Source organism: Chenopodium album, chromosome 7 (assembly GCF_948465745.1).
Source record: "Chenopodium album chromosome 7, dcCheAlbu1.1, whole genome shotgun sequence".
NCBI lineage: Eukaryota > Viridiplantae > Streptophyta > Magnoliopsida > Caryophyllales > Amaranthaceae > Chenopodium > Chenopodium album.
The window spans coordinates 17,141,914-17,160,730 of NC_137840.1; the positions used below are offsets into that span (position 1 = coordinate 17,141,914).

The window sequence follows — 18,817 nt, forward strand, 5'->3', positions numbered from 1 at the left end:
GTTTATCTAGTTATTATTGATTTCAAATATTTCAATCATGTTTTGTTTTGAGTTTCTTGTGTTTATTTCCAGTTTTGATATCATGTTCATTCCCCCTTTTCTAGGCTAGTCTCTCAGCTAGGGGAAGGGGGTGTGAAATATGCATTGAATGATGGATGAATGATGATAGTTGGATTGATTACATGCCTTAAATTGATGAAAGACATGATTTTTAATGGCTTGAGATTATTGTTGCACTTTATTTGATTGCCTTCTAGTTTAAATGCATGAAAATGATTTGAACCAGATTAAGATCACCTTTATTTTAGTGATTGCATGAGAATTAGTTGTTAAAATGGAGTTTCATGTATTGTGCTTCTTTATTCTCTTGATTTGCTTGTGTCTAATAGGATGCATGAGAATGATCCTAATTAGCATAGACTTCTTTCATTGATTTGCCTAGACTATTGCATGAGAATGAATTGTTTAGGTAGAATCTAGTGTTCTTTGGCATGTTCATCATGATAACTATCATTGTTCCCCTCTTTCTAATCATGTTTGACAACCCCGAACCCCTAGCGTCGTTCTCTCTTGATTTTAACCATCTTTATCTTGTTTGTTTATAGTTCTAGTGTTTACAATCCAAAAAAAAAAAAAACCAACAAAACAATCCCCTTTTCACTCTTGCATTAGTGATATTTGATGTTGAATTAGTGTGCTTCCCTAGTGGTTCGACCCTTTACTTTCCACTAACTAGTTTAGTGTAGGTTTAGGTATTATAAATGATTAATTTGGTTAGGGTGGTAGCATAACAGCCTATCTTATCGCTATCAAATTTTGGCGCCATTGCCGGGGAAGCGGCTTGTTTAGCGTCTATTTTTGCTATTGTTAGAGTCATTTTATTTGCTTTCCTTTCTTTTATTTTGCTTGTTTAATCCTACTTGTCATTGCTAATCGTGTGCTTAGCTTTGTTGTATTCAAAGTGAGGTATGGCAAGACAAGAGGATGACCTTCTTTTTAGGGAGTTTGGAAACCCGGAAATCTATGAGCTCACGAGTGGTATACTTCTCCCGACCACAGAGACTAATTTCACGATCCATCCACAATATGCTCGGATGGTGCAAATTGAGCAATTTTTCGGAGGCGTAAGTGAAGACCCCATTGAGCATTTGGACCGATTCCTTGAGTTATGTGCAATGATGCAAACAAATGAAGTGAGCCAAGATTACATTCGTATGCATCTCTTTCGGCAATCTCTCACCGGAAGAGCAAAGAAATGGCTCAAGATTTTGAAGCCCAACTCTCTCACCACATGGAAGGAAGTTGCAAAGGCCTTTCTCAAGAGGTTCATTTCCGATGAGAAAACCGCAAAAATGAGGAGGAAGATAGCTTCCTTTGAGCAGGAACCGGATGAATCTCTTGGGGAAGCATGGGAAAGGTTTAAGGATTTGATTAGAGCATGTCCTCATCATGAATTCAATCGTAATTTTCTCATGAGAATCTTTTATGATGGCTTGGAGCCAATATCAAGGACCGATCTAGATGTGGGTGCCGGTGGCCAATTGATTAAGATCCCTCAAAGCCAAGTTGAAGCTACAATTGAAGAAGTGGCTACTAGCTAGTAGCTATTCTTGGGGAGGCCGAAGAAGGTCCCAAGGGAAGCAAAGAGATCTTTATGAGTTGGAGAAAGTCGGCCAACTTAAGCACATAGTTGAGCTCTTGAATGAAGGTCTTTCCAAGATGAACTCAAGTGTTGGTTTGTGTTCAAAACCTTCACAAATCATTGATTTCTCATGTGCTCGTTGCGGTGGGACGGATCATGATGCATCCTATTATAGAGAGTTCAATCTCAAGCATGGTGAAGTTTTGACTTTGAGGAAAAAAGAGTTTGTAACCCAAGCTCAATCCCAACAACTTCAACAACCTCCAAGGCAAGAAAACTCCTACCCCCAAGATGGACCTCTCTTCAATCCACCAACCCAAAACTTTTCCTACCTTTCCAACCAAGTAGAGAACTCTCAAGATCAAAATCATGACCCATGTCCTCAAACGTATGAAGAAAAATCCCCACCCGACCACACACAAACCCAAATTCTTCAACAACGTCAAACTATCACTCAACAATTCCAAGAAATCAAATCTTACAATGAAGTTGTTGATTCCCAACTAGCCAAAACTTCTTCTCTCCATTTAACCACAAAACTCCCCTTAAAATCATCTACTAACCCTTCACATACTTATCAACCCGAAACTTGCAAGGAGGACAAGGTTGTAGATGATGTGGTTGAGAAGAAGGTTCAAGAACAAAATGAGGAGCCATTTGATTTTAGTAAACCAAACAAGTTGGAAGGCCCGGTTCCCTTTCCTTGTAGGCTAGTTGAGAATGTCATTTTGAAGAGCCCTATGGCGGTGAGCGTATGTAGAGTTGATGTGGTCGATGATGTGATGGCTAATGAGAGCTTACCTCCACGTGATGATAAGGTGACAATGAGGTATGATGATTTCCTTGAAGTTCCCGCTTGGTTTGAAGGCTCTCTTGAGGAAGGTGAGGTTGCCCTTCTTAATATTGAGGATTCCAAGCTCGATCCCCCTTTTAGAAGGAAAAGAAAGAAGGGTGAAAAAGGAAGAAGAATCAACAAGAAGAAGGGAAAGAGAAAAGATGAGCCACCATTGACTCTTGATTCATTCCCTCCTTTTCCTTGTGGTGATGTGAGACCTCAAGGAGTTCTAGTTATCAAGCTTGGGGGCATCTATGATTTAATCCTTAAGTTGATGAGGGTGATGTTCTTTAACCCACCTTGAATGAGGTGAAGGGTCAAGCTAGAGACCATAAACAAGCGCCTCCCGAGAGGCAACCCGGAGGATTTCAAACCTTTTTTCTCCCCCTCCTTTCTTTTTCTTTTTGCTTTATTTCTTTTTTCTCTTTTAATGTTTTATTTTGTGTCTTGTCTTGCCTTGTAGGTTTCTTTTTGGAAGTTTGGAGCGGAGTGACATTTGGTGAACTTTATTTCGTCCTCCTTAATTCTTTTAGGCTAACCTCCCGGTGAGACCTTTCTTATTTTTACTCTTTTACTCTTTCTTTGAGTGCTTAGTTTAGGAATAGTTTAGGAAGAAGTTGAATGATTCGAGGTTGTTTGCATTGGTTCTATGGAACCTGGGATCGTTGATGTTGTTATCGAACGATCAATTGTTTGACGATTGGGACTTATTTGGTTTATATGCCTCGTTTGTGAACCTTTTTGATTTCTTCCTGTTTCTTTTGTTTTGTTTTTTTTTTGTGTGGCAAACATGACTATGGCAAGATTAAATGAATTTGTTTTGGAATTCGCTCATGCATTTGGAATTGATTGCTTTGATAATGTGCTAAAGAATGTTTTTCTTCCTAATTGATGATGGCCTACATGGTTTGAGAGTGCTTATGGTTGAGATAGACAAATTTTAAGCTAAGGTAGCAAGGTTAAGAACTATTGAGGACGTTTGAAACCTTAGTTCACGGAAAAGTGGTAAGATGGTGTTGCTCTCTATAGTGGATTTGAAGCTCTTTAGTTAGTATTTGCTTACTTCCCATCCCTTGTGAGATTTAAATTGTTTAAGCCTCCATCAATTTTGTTGAGCGGCGCTTATGATCCTTGACTATGCATATCTTAATCCTTGTGTTGTCCTCTAACTCCCAAGATCGTGACCAAGCAGCTCTAGGGGAGGAAAAGGGCACCCCTTTTCTTATTTTTCTTTATCTTCTTTTTGTTTTGTTATATATTTTGTTTTTATTTTGCATTTGCTCCTCTTGCCAACCCTTTGAGCCTATTCCCTTTCTTGATTATGAGCCATATTACAAGCCTTATGACCTTTTGTTTCCCTAACCCTTAGTTTGTGAAACATTTCGGTTTGATAGTTTGTTTTGTGTTGTAATGAAAATGAGAAAGTATTATGCTCTTTGTACCAAGCAAGAAAGTAAATTGTATATATTGTGTGTAATAAATAAAATGTATCCTAGAAAAAGCCGTCCTTAGTTAAAAAGGCAAGGACATCAAATAAGTTTTCATTACAAAAAAAAAAAAGAGAAAAAAAAAAGAAAAAGAAAAAGTAGGTTTCGTTTCCTTCCCTAAGTTAAGCATTGAGGACAATGCTTCGTTCAAGCTTGGGGGGGGGGGGGGGAGCGTTACTTCGTTTTATTTTTATGGAATGTTGGTGTTGAGTAAGCTTGGGGGAGATGTCATTATTGGTATTTTTTGTTTGATGTTTGGTGATTTCTTGAGTTTGTTTTTGAGGTTTGATCACCCTTTTGCTTCACTTAGGAAATATCACCAAAATTTTCAAATTTTTACCCCGCCTTAACCCTTTGCCTTACGTTACAACCCTAGTTAAGACCCTTAGACTTTAGAGGGGTGAGGTAGAATTCCGGTGGAGGGAGATAGATTTCAACCCTATGGAGAGAGTATGCATAGTTGAGATGTCGGGATGACCCACTAATTCCACAAATTGAATCTTTTTCCGGTTCCTTCGTGGAATCATGAGGAGCTAACTAGGGGGTGATTTGAAGCTAGTGGAGAGAACGTGGACCGTCTTAGATGGGGCTAGGGCGGAGAATGAATTCTCTAGTTCTCTATGCTTAGCTTAGGTTTGTCTCTCTCAACCCTGAGCATCTTAGAACGTGTTTTCCCTCATTGTATTGAGAAAGGTGAGTATTCTTTGGTGCATGTCTCTTTTTGAGTCCAAATGGAGTATTTTCCGCCTTTGAGCTTGATTGGTTTTCTAAACCTTGCTATGTTATGTTGGTTATGGTTGTGTTTGTTTTTTTTTTTGTATTTGCTTTTCTTTTTCTTTTTGTTTTGTCTTGGTTTTTGTCAAGAGTTGTGGGTTAAGCTCTTAGGAAACCCTCACGAGAGCATACTCGTCCTCTAGGGCAATCTAGGGGTTTAAAGGGCTTGTCTTTAGTTGCTAAAACTGATCGTGATTCCTACGAAATTGAGTTAGCGTACATTCTAATCTCCTTTAGTGTCTTAGCTTCGTGTGAATAATTCACTCTCCTTTTCTCGTGTTTCATGTTAATTTGCTCGAGGACGAGCAAAAGGTTAGCTTGGGGGAGTTTGATAAGTGACTTTTATGTCACTTGTAGGGTGTTTATTGAGTCATTTTCCGGCTTATTTTCCAATAATTTAGCTCTTTATGTTCTTTATTTCTATTATTTGCTTATTCTCATCTCTTATCTTTATTTTATGTATTTTAGTAGTTTTTAATAGTTTTTAGCTTATTTTCATAATTTATTTAATTTCTCTTATTTTTTTATGTTTATATTTTAAGTTTTTAGTTCTTGTTATATAATAAGTTCCTAGTTTCTCACATTTTCTTTTTTGTTTTAATTTAGTCATTTATTTTATTTTATTTTTACTTCGTTTTATTTTATTATATTTTGTTCTATCCTCGTGTCGGTTTTTGGTTGTAGGTGTGTTCGGGTTACTTTGTTCTATTTTATTTTAATTTGATGAGTGACATTTATGCCACTCTTAGGGAGTAGTTTTAGAGTCATTTTCATGTTTATTTTCCTTTTTATTCTCTTATTTTCTTTTAAATAAAGTTTCTAGTTTATTTCTTAGTTTTAGTATATTTTAATTTAATTTCTTTATTTAATTAGTTTCTAGTTTATTTTCATATTTTATTTGCTTTCGATTTATTTTATTTCGTTCCTTTTCTTTGTTAATTTCATAGTTTTAATCAGTTTTAAGTTTATTTTATTTACTTGTATAGTTTTATATCTTTGTTAGTTTTTGTTTTATTTCTCTTATTTGTATTTTACTTTTATTTACTTATTTTTATTAGTTTAGTGTTACTTCTCTTTTTCTATTTTATTTTATTTATTTCCTTTTTATTTATTTTATTTTATTTGTCTCGTTTTCACACTTTTATCCTCAGGTTTGTTTGTGTGTAGGCTCGTGTTCAAGGTCCAAGTCAAAGCTTTTCAATTGCCAATCCCCTGCTCAACATCCACCACAATCAACCAGCAATCCGCCAGCATCACCACCAATTCTCCCCTGCTTCCTCACGCAAAACAGCCCATCAACAACACCAACCAATGCCCCTTCACCAATTCGCACCAGCAGCCCACTAATAACCCCAAATCTGCACACCTGAACAACCCCTTCAACCACCTCCACCCAATTACAACAACAGCAACGCAACTAACACCACAAACACCACGCAATGCAGCCTCCGTCAGCCACCAAAACCACAACAACAATTGCAGCCCACAATTCACCCAACACCGAAACCACTCATAGTCACCACAAGTCCGAGCAGCTGCTGCATCAATAACACCTTCGCGCACCACCTTCAGCCACTCAAACCGAGCACCAACTGCAACCAATACACCACCAAACCTCCTCCAATCACCACCACCCAGAACCATCGTCAGCCACCAATTAAAGCCGCCATACACATCAGCAGCGCCTCCAATCAGAGCCACCGCAGCCCAGCTGCAAGCTCCAAATCAGCCCCAATTTTCATACCCTTTAGAGCGGGCGCTCTAAGGTTCGAATCGGCCGCTCCGTTGTGGGTCTTATCTTTGTCAATTCTCACGTGATTTGCACGTGAATGGAGGTGTTCATTAATATCGAACGGTCTGATTTCAAGTTTATTGATTGATGATGATAATGAGCGGTGATGATTGAAGATGAAAATGGTTGGTGATAATTGATGAAGAGGATCAAACGGTGGTGATGATGATTCAAGAGCAGCCAAATTGATATAGAAGAAGATGAGGAGGCTGACGGTTTGGGGGGAAAAAATGGGTTTTATTTTCTTTATTTATTTTATTTCTTTTTCTATTTTTCCTTTTCTTTTCTTTATTTTATTTTCTTTTCTTTTGGTTCTCTTTTCTTTTTCTTTTATTTAGTTAAGTAAAAATACCCATTTTTGGGGGAATTAAAAAGGAGGCTCTTTTATTTTATTTTTCTTAATTAGTTGAGGAGAGCTTCTCTCTCTTAGGGTTAGACTAGATAATTTTTAGTGAGAGAAAATAGATTATGGCTCAATTTTCTTCCAAGATTCAATTTTGCTCAAGTTTAAGTTTCAATCAAGCAAGAATTCAAGTTTTCATCTTTCATTAATCCTTTCTTTAGTAATCTCTTCTCTTGTCCTTTAATATTATTTATTTGTTTTATTGTTACTTATTTTTGTCAATCTTATTAGTTTATCTAGTTATTATTGATTTCATATATTTCAATCATGTTTTGTTTTGAGTTTCTTGTGTTTATTTCCAGTTTTGATATCATGTTCATTCCCCCTTTTCTAGGCTAGTCTCTCAGCTAGGGGAAGGGGGTGTGAAATATGCATTGAATGATGGATGAATGATGATAGTTGGATTTATTACATGCCTTAAATTGATGAAAGACATGATTTTTAATGGCTTGAGATTATTGTTGCACTTTATTTGATTGCCTTCTAGTTTAAATGCATGAAAATGATTTGAACTAGATTAAGATCACCTTTATTTTAGTGATTGCATGAGAATTAGTTGTTAAAATGGAGTTTCATGTATCGTGCTTCATTATTCTCTTGATTTGCTTGTATCTAATAGGATGCATGAGAATGATCCTAATTAGTATAGACTTCTTTCATTGATTTGCCTAGACTATTGCATGAGAATGAATTGTTTAGGTAGAATCTAGTGTTCTTTGGCATGTTCATCATGATAACTATCATTGTTCCCCTCTTTCTAATCATGTTTGACACCCCCGAACCCCTAGCGTCATTCTCTCTTGATTTTAACCATTTTTATCTTGTTTGTTTATAGTTCTAGTGTTTACAATCCCAAAAAAAAAAACCAACAAAACAATCCCATTTTCACTCTTGCATTAGTGATATTTGATGTTGAATTAGCGTGCTTCCCTAGTGGTTCGACCCTTTACTTGCACTAACTAGTTTAGTGTAGGATTAGGTATTATAAATGATTAATTTGGTTAGGGTGGTAGCATAACGACCTATCTTATCCCTATCATTCGTCCCCCGAGTGTTAAATAGTTAGACGTTGGAAATTCGAGCTTGGAGCGTCGAAACCGAGCGTCGGAGAATCTCGAATGTCGAGCCAAAATTTAGGATTTGGCGAGACGGGAAAATGCTTCAAGTAACAAGTAAAATCCTAGCCACGCAAAAGGCTTAGAAAGCGCGCCCAATAGGTGCGTGCCACGTGGCAGCACACATGGCAAAGCGCTATGTGACATCACACGTGGCAGCCACCTAGTGGCAGCCGCCAACTGGCAGTGTACCACGTAGGCAGCATGCCACGCAGGCAGCGTGCCACGTGGCAGCGCGCCATGGTGGCGGCACGTGTGGCAAGAGGTCGTGGACCCGGGTGACGGGTCATGGACACGGGCCAACATAAAATGGCCCAACCGAACCCAGCTTGGGGCTCAAGGTTGGGTGACACATGGTTAGTTCACATTGCATGTGAAATACCTTGGGGACCAAGTGGGAAAGTGGTCCTCACCTAATCATGTGACACTTGTTACTTGTTCCTTGGTTTATTTAACTAAGGATTGAATTCATCAATCTTTCCATGTGGGATCTTTTTGTGAAAAAGTCCCACATTGAAAGATTAGTGGAATTCACAAGCTATCCTTCCTTATAAGTAGCCAAAGCATGACTTGAGAATTCTTTGCTTGAGTGGGAGTTAGAAAGAGCATTGCATTTTGGCAAAAACTCTTAAACTCCATTAACACTTGGGTTTTGGCCGGACCTTGCTAAGTCCAAGATAGAGGACCTAAATTGTCGGTGTTCGTCCTTTGTGTGTGGATACCGTTGGAGGCTCGGTATTTTCGGAGCTAAAGCTTTCAAGTAAGAGCCCATTAGGTCGGGCGAAGCAAGCGTCAAAGGTAAATTCCGATTTTATCCTTTTATGTTTATTTGTTATGCTTTATTGTTTTATTAATTGCGAGTGGTTCTTTGGGTCGGGGTCGTTTCCGCGGTAAGTTAGACTTACCAAACCCCAACAGCGGTATCGGAGCCACGCTCGTTTATTTTTAAAATCATAATATTTTTCAAGGTGTTTTTATGGCTAAAATTTTCTGGTTTAAGTTGCTAATTAGATTAGTAGCTCGTATTATCTATTTTAACCTCGTATTAAAGCTGACTTCAGCCCTGAACCAAGATTTCGACCCAAAAATAATGAATTTTGGGTGGAAAAGGCGTTCTGGTTTTTAGCCAAAAAATGACCAGAAATGCTATTTTCGAGGGATTTTTCGTTTTGACGAAAAATTTTAAGTCTTTCTAACCGTGAAAATTAATTGCATATTTATGGTGGTTATGTAATTGGTTTAATACATATTTTATATGCAATTTTAAACCTCTTTAGGCATGATTACTTGGTGGTAATTTATGTTTGGAAGCTTGGTTTTATTTTTCACATAATTGCAAACTAATTGCATTAAGAGTGAAATTGTTGTTATTTGAGGCTTCCAAGTATTAAAGATTCAATCTTTAATTATGTTAAATGATTGAAACTTTATATTACTAAATTTCATGAATTTTTGTTAAACTTTGTTGATTTAATTATTTTTTAGTTGATTGGAATCATAAAGTTTGAAACTTTGTGATAGAAAAATTGTTTATCTTCATATTGGAAGATATAATTTTTTCAAGGATTCACAAGTATTAAAGTTGGAATCTTTATTGAATTTATGTTCATTTTTCCAACTCCTTCTTATTTTGTCAAAAAACTCAAGGTTAATTTAAATTAATTTAATTAATAGTGAGTAATTGCCCTTTTTTTTGTTGCACCAAGTTAAACCAATTTAATTAAAGAATGGTTCTTGGGAATTATTTTGGTTACATGCACTTTAAAATTTTATTTAAGTTAGACTTGTTTAAATTTTCATTTTTGCTCAATGAATTATTCTAAAATTAATTTAGAATTGATTAGAGATGTCACACAAAATCGGGAATTAATCCCGAGGCATAAGCACGCAAACCAAGGCACAATAGCCATATGCATCCCTCGGCCAGCTGGGCTGCTTGCACAGCCAGCATGTGGCTGCCGAGGGACGAGGCTGCTGCGCTTGGTTATGTGCGAAGAGCTGTGTGCTGACTTGGTGCATGAGAGGCGTGCGAGTTGGATGCAAGGCGTAGTAGTAGTGCTAGACAGCTGCAGCTAGACGCGCATCGAGTGCGCGCTGCCAAGCAGCGCCCAGCAGCATCACATCACGCAAGGCCGAGGCTGGTAGGCAAGCGCTCAGCACTTGCGTGTGTGTGAATGCTCAAGGGTGCTAGCCTTGGGTAGTCGATGCATTTTTTCTCTCGTTTTAATTTTGCTTTTTGGCCGTTTTGTTTATTTTAATTATTTTATTATTTTAATAAATTTTGGAGGCTAGGCCTCACTTTTGAGCGGGATTGGCAAAATTTATTTTGACAAATTTTGGGAATTACCGGCTTAATTAATTGGATTAATTAAGTTGGATGCGGAATTTAGTGGGAGCTTCAAATGTTAATTACGCTTATTTACATAACCGGTTAAAACAACTTTGACTAGTTTTAATTAGGCGTGTTAATTGGATTAACCACCTAGATTAGTTACTAGTTCACGCGTGTTTATGCATTGTTACTTGTTTATCATTGTAAAATGCATGAGCCATTCACAAATAGTGAATGGATGAATGGAATGTATATTCTCTCATAGGTTTTATGAAATGGCAACTAGTGGGGCCCGATTAGGATAGAAAATGAGGACTGCGATCCGTGATGTATTTTTGTAAATCTAAATACGGTCTGCGTACCGTTGAGTATTTTTGTACCTTAATATTTAGATTAGTCCTAATCGTAGATACTAGTAGTTGCATTTAATTATGGTCAAGTCTTGAAGATGGAGGTTCTGGGAAGACGTAGCCATGAAGTTGCAAATGAAGACCTTTTGAAGATTTGAAGATCTCAAGGGGTCATGCTAGTTGCCAAATGCATCTATATTTATGTTTGTCGATATATATATATATATATATATATATATATATATATATATATATATATATATATATATATATATATGTGTGTGTGTGTGTGTGTGTGTAAGAATTATATGTTAGATGCATGTTTAGGATTTCGAATGTTGTGATGATTAATTAAGTTCACTTAAATCAACCAACATAGAAACCCTAGGTCCCTAAATATTGAGTAAAAACTAGCCATTCCAAAACAACACTTACCATCCGAACGGGGGTAGTGGTGGGCTACGCCAAAGCCAGGCATCACTACCTCTCCTTGGAAGTAAGGCATACTGGGTATGCAAGTTGGTTTTGGTTGTACTCAACGATATGAGTGATGGAGTCCTAACATGTCATGGCAAAGTTAATAAATTGTTGAGAGAGCATTAGATGCAACGATTTATTCAACCAAGAGTGGCTTGGAGCCATTAGCAAAGCGTTGCTTACCTTAGGAGATTGAGTGTTAAGACAAGCCAAAGCATGCTTAACCACTCTTTGTTTCTTTGGATCTTGGAATCGACTTATTCTCGCTAAATGGGGACAATTTTAATGCGTGGATAAGACGTTTAATAAGATTGAAGATTTGCATGATTACCTTTTAATTTTCAAACTTATTATGTTATTTACTTGATAAATGGTTATACTTTGCACTTATATTTGTAGAATTCCAAATCAAACTGTATTGCCTTCCATGATTGGTAATAAAGGAAATCTTTGAGAATGGTTCTCAAAGAAAAGTAAAGCATTTCTATAATATAATTCTCATAAATGACTTTTATAACAAAGTCCGAAAGGACGGTTGGACATCACGTATTCAAAATACTAGGTAGTTTTGATAAAACATGAAGTATTGAGTTGAAAACTCAAAATTGTCAATATTGACAACCAACATATCTCTTCGCTTAATACATAGATGAGTAGGACTCATTGATGTAGTAATTCAAGCGTGAATTAAAGGAAAAGATGGAACTTTGTTTCATGGCTCATTAGATGCTTAATTATGCCTAACAAAGTATAAAAGTCAAAGACTCTTACAGAAATGGTTCTTAAAAGATTATGAGATAAATTATGAAAAGAAATATAGGAAACAAGGAACGAAGAAAAGGAATAAGATTCCATTTCAACACATGTGTTCATATTATTGTCGTTAACTTAGCAATTTGTTATGTTCACAAGTATCGGATGCTTGAGTGTTCCACTTTGAAGTGACCTCAGACTATTGAAGTTAAGCTAAGTTATTCACTTACAAGTAAGAATAAAGCAAGTGGTGCTACATCAGTTGTAAGGACGTATGCTTTGTTTAAAGACCTTTAAGCTAAGGCTGGAACAAATAAATGGTTATTGTGTTCCATAATCAGCAATTGATCCGTTAACACACGGAAAGACTCACATTCAAAGCAATGAGCAATAGTTGCAAATTTATTTGAATGGCATGGTTATCCAAGCGTTGAGTCAAGAATGCTTGATTATAAACAAAAATTTCCCTAACATGATAAACTCATTAAGTTTAAGTTATGGGCTTGATTTGCGTTCCAAACATCTTTAGCAATGTCATATCGACAAGAACATACTCAAGGCTCTATTAGATAGGCTCTTGATATGATAGTTGATCGATTCAGAATCGTTCTAAGACAAGCAAGTCTTACTTGTTGAAACCAACAAAGTAAAGAGCTATTGTTCTTGGTATAGACAATTGACTCCAAAAGCTAAAGAAGATTCATTTACTTCAAAGTCTCACAAAGAATTTGAAAGAATATGACTATATTCATCAAATGTGAACAAACTTGACCTTGAATAGTTCAAGAGTTCAGTGAAGTACAGAATCGACTTGGCAAGATATCAAAACATCTAGATTAGATCAAGCGATGTTTGCTTAATTGAGCCAAACGTGATCATCACAAAGTTATGAAAATGAAATTTTCATAAATAACTCCACAAAGAACATAGTGTGTCTTCACGGAGACCTCGATGCCATTTAAAAATGACTCGAATAATGATGGATCACATCCCTTCCAATAAAGTTCTTAAGATTTACACGAAGGACTAATGTTACACTAAACAAAATGTCGAAGCTAAGAAAGGAAGCCATATTCAGTTATGGATAGAATTATCTTCTAGATGTCTTTTCAAGTATATGCCCTCTTAGCCACAGTGGGAGTTCATTGGTTCAGTGGGAGCTAAGTAACTCAGTGGGAGCTCACCAGCTTAGCAAGAGCTAGGTGGTTGAGTGGGAGCTTAATGGCTCATTAAAGGCTAAGATAGCTCAAGTGGGAGCTAACTGTTTGTTTCATCACAACAAACTTTTACCCAAAGACAATATACATGTCTCTTTGTAAGCATTCAAGTGAGACCATGGACATTACCATCACAACCTGATTGAGAACATAATGTTTGTTGCTCTAAGTGGTGTCTTTCTGGAAAGTAACACGTTTCCAAAATGACAAGTGGGAGGAAAATGAACTCGATGACCATTGAGCTTAGCAACAAACTAGAATTGATAATCTCGGAAGACCTTAAAAGGGCTTGGTGAGAATACTTGATCAAGAATACTCAAAAGGACTTTACAAGTGCCTTAAAAGAGAATTCATTTCTCACAAAAATTTTGAAAAGTTGGAGTAAGATCAAGAAGATCAAAGGGCTTTAGAAGCGCTTTGAAACTCAGTGTTTGATGCAATAACCCCGTATAGGTATAGAATTCACCAAAGGCTTGGATTGAATTCGATAAATTTCTATTAAGTTAGAAATAAACCTAAGACTTACAAGCATACTATTTACTATTAGATAGTAAAGGAATAATGTCTTGTAAGATAGCTACGACAAATCCAAATTTTGAATAATGGTTAGAGGCCATAAAAAAATCTGAGATAGACTCCATGTTTGATAATCATGTTTGAAACTTGATTAATTTGCATAAAGGGTGAAAGACCCATCGATTGAAAATAAGTTTTTAAGGAGAAAACTAAATGTATATGCATACACAACTAGATTGGATGAAAAGGATACAATTAAATTCACGGAGTTGATTTTAATAAAAACCTATACACCAATCGGAATGCTAAAGTCTTTTCGTGATTGATCTAGCAAAATTCACTACTAGAAAATAGTCAAATAGCGACGGACTTGTTGCGACGGGCACATTATTCCGTCGGAAAAGCCAAAATTTCCGACGGATTTTCATTCCGTTGGATATTTCCGACGAATTTAACAATTCCGTCGAAAAACCGTCGGAAATTTCCGACGGATTTAAAATCCGTTGGAATATATGTGCTTTCCGACGGAAAATTCCGTCGGAAAATGTAATTTCCGACGGAATTATAGTCCGTCAGAATTTTTCGTCGAAAATATATTTTTTTTTTGAATCACACCCTCCAACAAAACCGTACACATTGTCCCGCCTCCTCTCCCTCATTCTGTCTTTCCCCTGCTTCTCTCTCCTGCGTTCTCCCTCCTCTCCTCCCTATTCTCTCTCCTCGCGTTCTCCTTTCCTCTTCTATCTTTCTCCTCACGTTCTCCTTCCTCTTCTCCCTTCTTCTCTTTCTGTCCTCTACTTTCCCCTATCTTTCACCAACACTAACCACCACCAACACCGGCAACACTAACCACCACCAACACCAACGTCAATAACAACACCATCATTGGCATCAACAACAATTTCCGACCGTTTTCGCCCTTTCTCTCTCTTCTAACGTTAAAAACAAAGGTTTTTAGGTCAAATTCGACCATTTTTCATGGTCGAATTTGACCTAAAAAACCCCAATTTCGAGGTTATGTGAGGTCGTATTAAGGTATTCATCCTTTTTTTTTCAATTTTGATTTTATTTTGTTGTTTTATTGGATTTTTTTTTACAATTTTATTCATAATTTTTGGTGGTGACGGTGGTTTTTGGTGGTGACGGTGGTTATTGCTGGTGACGGTGGTTATTGGTGGCCAAAGTGGTGATTTTAGGTGGTTGGTGGGGGTGTTTTGATTAGGTTGGGGGTTTCGGTCGAATCGGGTTTGGGTTAGGGTTTTAGATCTAGGTTTGGTTTGGGTGGGTTTGGTTTAGGTGGTCTGGTGCTGTGCGATGGTAGTTGGTGGTGGGGGTAGTGGGTGGTGGTGCGGGTTAGGTGGGCTGGTGATGTGCGGTGATGGCTAGTGGTGGAGGTAGTGGGTGGTGGTATGGGTTAGGTTGGCTTGTGCTGGGGTTGGTGATGTGAGGTGGTGGCTGGTGGTGGGGGTGGCTTTTTTTTTTGTTTTTTAAGCATTTTCCGACGGATTTTTCGTCGGAAGTTTCCGGCGGAATAGAGTCCGTCGGAAGTTTTCGGCGGAATAGAGTACGTCGGAAGTTTCCGGCGGAATAGAGTTCGTCGGAAATTTCCGACGGACTATCGCAGGCTCGAAAATCTCTTCGGAAGGACTGATTTCCGTCGGAAAATCCGTCGGAAAAGTGGTTCTGACGGAGTTTTCGTCGGAAAAGTGCGTTTTTCCGACAAACTGTATTCCAGCAACCAGTTCCGATGGAATTCCGTCGGAAACGGGTTTTCCGATGGAAAACGGGGTGTTTCCGACGGAAAATTTCCGTTGTTATTTCACTGTTTTCTAGTAGTGATTGCACATATGAAATATGGCAAAATAGATACCAAAACCGCCTTCCCAAAATAGGATTTTGGAAGTGACTATAAAATAGTCTAAGGGTTTTGAAAATCTAAATAATGCTAGATTTGAAAGCAAGCTCAAGGAATCCGTAATGTGATTTAAGGAAGCATTGCATATAGGAATTGGAACGTGTTTTCTCATAAAGTTAATAAGAAGATTGGCTTATGGAGAAACATAGAAATTCAGATGAATAAGAAGTTTAGTGGGAGCAAAAGTAAAGGTCCAATGAGAAGTTTACGAACTCTATTGTGAAATAACTATCAAATGCTAAATGCTTAGATTTAAAGTATTTTCGACAATGGACCAAGCAAAAGACGATACTTAGTACGTATTGGTTATTAACTTCTATTGTATAGACTTGATAAAATGTTTGAATGAGTAAAGGAATTTACTATATTAAACATGAAGGACTTTGAAAGGCTTTCGACCCATATGTATAAAACTAAGTAAATGTCTGAACTAAGTATAAGCTAGGCTAAATACTAAGTCAAACAAGAAAGACAATAGTAAGAGACTTTTAACCATATCACATAGTGATATATCCAATTTATATAGTTTTTTACTCCCGTCCCGCTGTCATAATTAGTAGTGTTTTTGGCTCCTTAAAGCCACTTTTATTACTAATTTGTGTTTTCTAGTATTTTCGTAGTTTTAGTTGTATTTTACAGGAAATTGCACTTTTAGAGCATTTTCCCAGGTTTTCATGGATCAGCTACGAAAGCTAGAAGGACACGACCACTCTTGAAGCCCAGGATCGGTGAGAGCCGATGATTAAGGGCTCAGTATGAGGTACCGAGGCTATTGGATCGTTTAATCAAGACCCAATGAGGAAACTTAGATTAGGCCGAGGAAGAAGAAGACCGGGTCCGATCGGGCAAGCAAACGCCCGATCGGGCGGCTGCGCGCATAAGGACCCTCAAGGAAGAGGCGCGCCCGATCGGGCGCAGCACACCAGTAGCGGGCAAGGCAAAAAGGCGGGCCCAATTGGGTGGCCCTTCGCCCGATCGGGCGCGTGTTTTTCTTAGAGCTGAATAGATTAGTTTTAGTTTTTGTTTTGAGGAATGTTTAAGTACGAATTATGTACGTAATTTTGGATTACCTTCTTTTTTAGATTTTCTCTCTCTACTTAGGATATTTCTCTCTCTTAAATTCTCTCTTAACTTTTGTTCTTAATTACTTTCATTAATCCAGATTTCTTTTGGTAACAATTTCTTCTCTTTTAATTTCAGCTATGTTATTTACTTCTTTGATTATGCTTTGCTTTATTTACTTGATTAGTTTAGTTATGATGATGCTTGAGTAGTTTTATTTCTAGGGTTTATGGAGATCTAATAAATGATATGAAGGGGTAATTTTTGTGATTGTTAATTATCATTGCTTGGTTAATTTCCTATTGATTGATTTAATGCTATGCAATTAGGTTTGGCCAGATTTAATTGTATGAGTTTAGCAATATTAATTCGAGATTTGACAGATGAGATTTAATACCAATAAATTTACTATGTGATTATAATACGTAGCGAAACCCCTTTATAATCTGATTAATCAATGCTTGATGATTGCTTATTATGATTTTCCCTGGAATATTGTTTATTAGTGAACCTATGCCCTAGGTCTTTTAATATTTGATTTTCTCCTAATTTATTTCTTTCGACCTTATTCTTCGTAGTATAGAATTTGTTCCCAAAAATATTGGTTACTTAGATAATTTAGATTATAATAATTAATTAGGAGTAGAAAGACTTGTTTCCCTGTGGAGATCGACCCTACTTCCCTATCTACTTTAGTTAGAGGACTTAGGTATTTACTTTTGATTAGGGGATACGACTTTACCCTGTCAAAATTTGGCGCCGTTGCCAGGGACATGGTTTTATTTTTATTTTCTGATTATTTTTTGTAGTCTAGATTGTCCCCTTTTGTCTCAGAGAACGTTAGTTCTTTGAGGCAATTCTCATATTTGTCTTTTAGTTCCTTGTTTATGCCCAGGTGTTCCAGATTAGGTTACATCCCATTCGATCCTTAGATCGAGCGCTCTTTTCATAGGCAAAGGAAAATCTATAGACAAATTATGGCGGGTTCCGAGGAGGACAACAGTCGAAGAGATCCTCCCTCTGATTCTAGTGACACAGATATTCCTTCGGATTCAGAATCAGAGATGACGGCCTAGAAAAAACTCAGTGACTGCTCGCAGCCGAAGCTCACAGATTTCCCGCACCTTACTCCCACTCCAGCACTAGATGGAGTTCAGTTCGAAATCAAGCCCCAATTTATCACTATGATAGAGAGGAAGCAATTCAGTGGAGCTAAGGGTGAAGATCCTAATCTTCACATCGCAGATTTATGCCAATATTGTAACATCATTAGACAAGCCGAGGTCATGCAAGACCAAATCAGGGAGATTATTTTTCCTTTTTCATTATATGGCAAAGCTAAATTATGGTTTAATGGTTTGAATAGAACTGCACTTGGTATTATTTACTGGGAAACTCTTGCTTTGAATTTCTATAATAAATACTATCCTGCAGAGAGAACAGCGGTACTAAGGAGTGCTATTCAGAACTTCGCTCAAGAGGCCGATGAAACTCTATATGAGGCTTGGGAGAGGTTCAAGGATCTACAGAGAGAGTGCCCCCACCACAATCTAGCACAATGGCATTTGATCCAAGCATTTTATAATGGACTTGGAAATTCTTCTAGATCGGTGCTAGATTCTGCAGCTAGTGGGAGGTTCATGAATTTAAATGTGGACGATGCAGGACAGGTTATCGAAGACATGGCAATACACAATTCCCAATATGGGAATCCGAGAGGGTTTGCAAATAAAGGAAAACATAATGTCAATTCTGTATCCTTTTTGCAAGCTCAATTAACGTCTATTTGTCAAAAATTAGATAATCTTATTGTTGCTCCTAACTCTGTAGCTAATGTTTCTGTTGTTGCTAACAATGAAGCATTTTGTGAAAATTGTGGAATTGTAGGTCATTGGGAGCAAGATTGTAGGAGCTCTATGGAACACGTTAATGCCTTTCAAACCTATACGCAGAATAACCCATATTCTAATTCCTACAATGCCGGTTATAGGAACCATCCACATCTTTCATACCGGAGCACCACTGTACAAAACCCTCCACCTCAACAACAACCACAACAGAAAAACCCACCACAACAAAAATATTATCATCCTAATTCCGGCCAGAAAAGCCAAGCATCACCCTCATCATCTTCCGACCTTGCCATG

At 37.4% G+C, this 18,817-nt stretch overlaps 2 non-coding genes across 2 annotated transcripts; both read right to left on the minus strand.

Annotated features, from left to right (window-relative positions):
* Positions 1-1,349: 1,349 nt before the first annotated feature.
* LOC145641376 (small nucleolar RNA R71) lies at positions 1,350-1,456 on the minus strand. Its single transcript, XR_014115407.1, has one exon. It is a non-coding gene; the product is annotated as a small nucleolar RNA R71 (small nucleolar RNA).
* Positions 1,457-18,115: 16,659 nt separating this feature from the next.
* Positions 18,116-18,222, minus strand: LOC145641285 (small nucleolar RNA R71). Its single transcript, XR_014115334.1, has one exon. It is a non-coding gene; the product is annotated as a small nucleolar RNA R71 (small nucleolar RNA).
* Between the last annotated feature and the right edge of the window lie 595 nt (positions 18,223-18,817).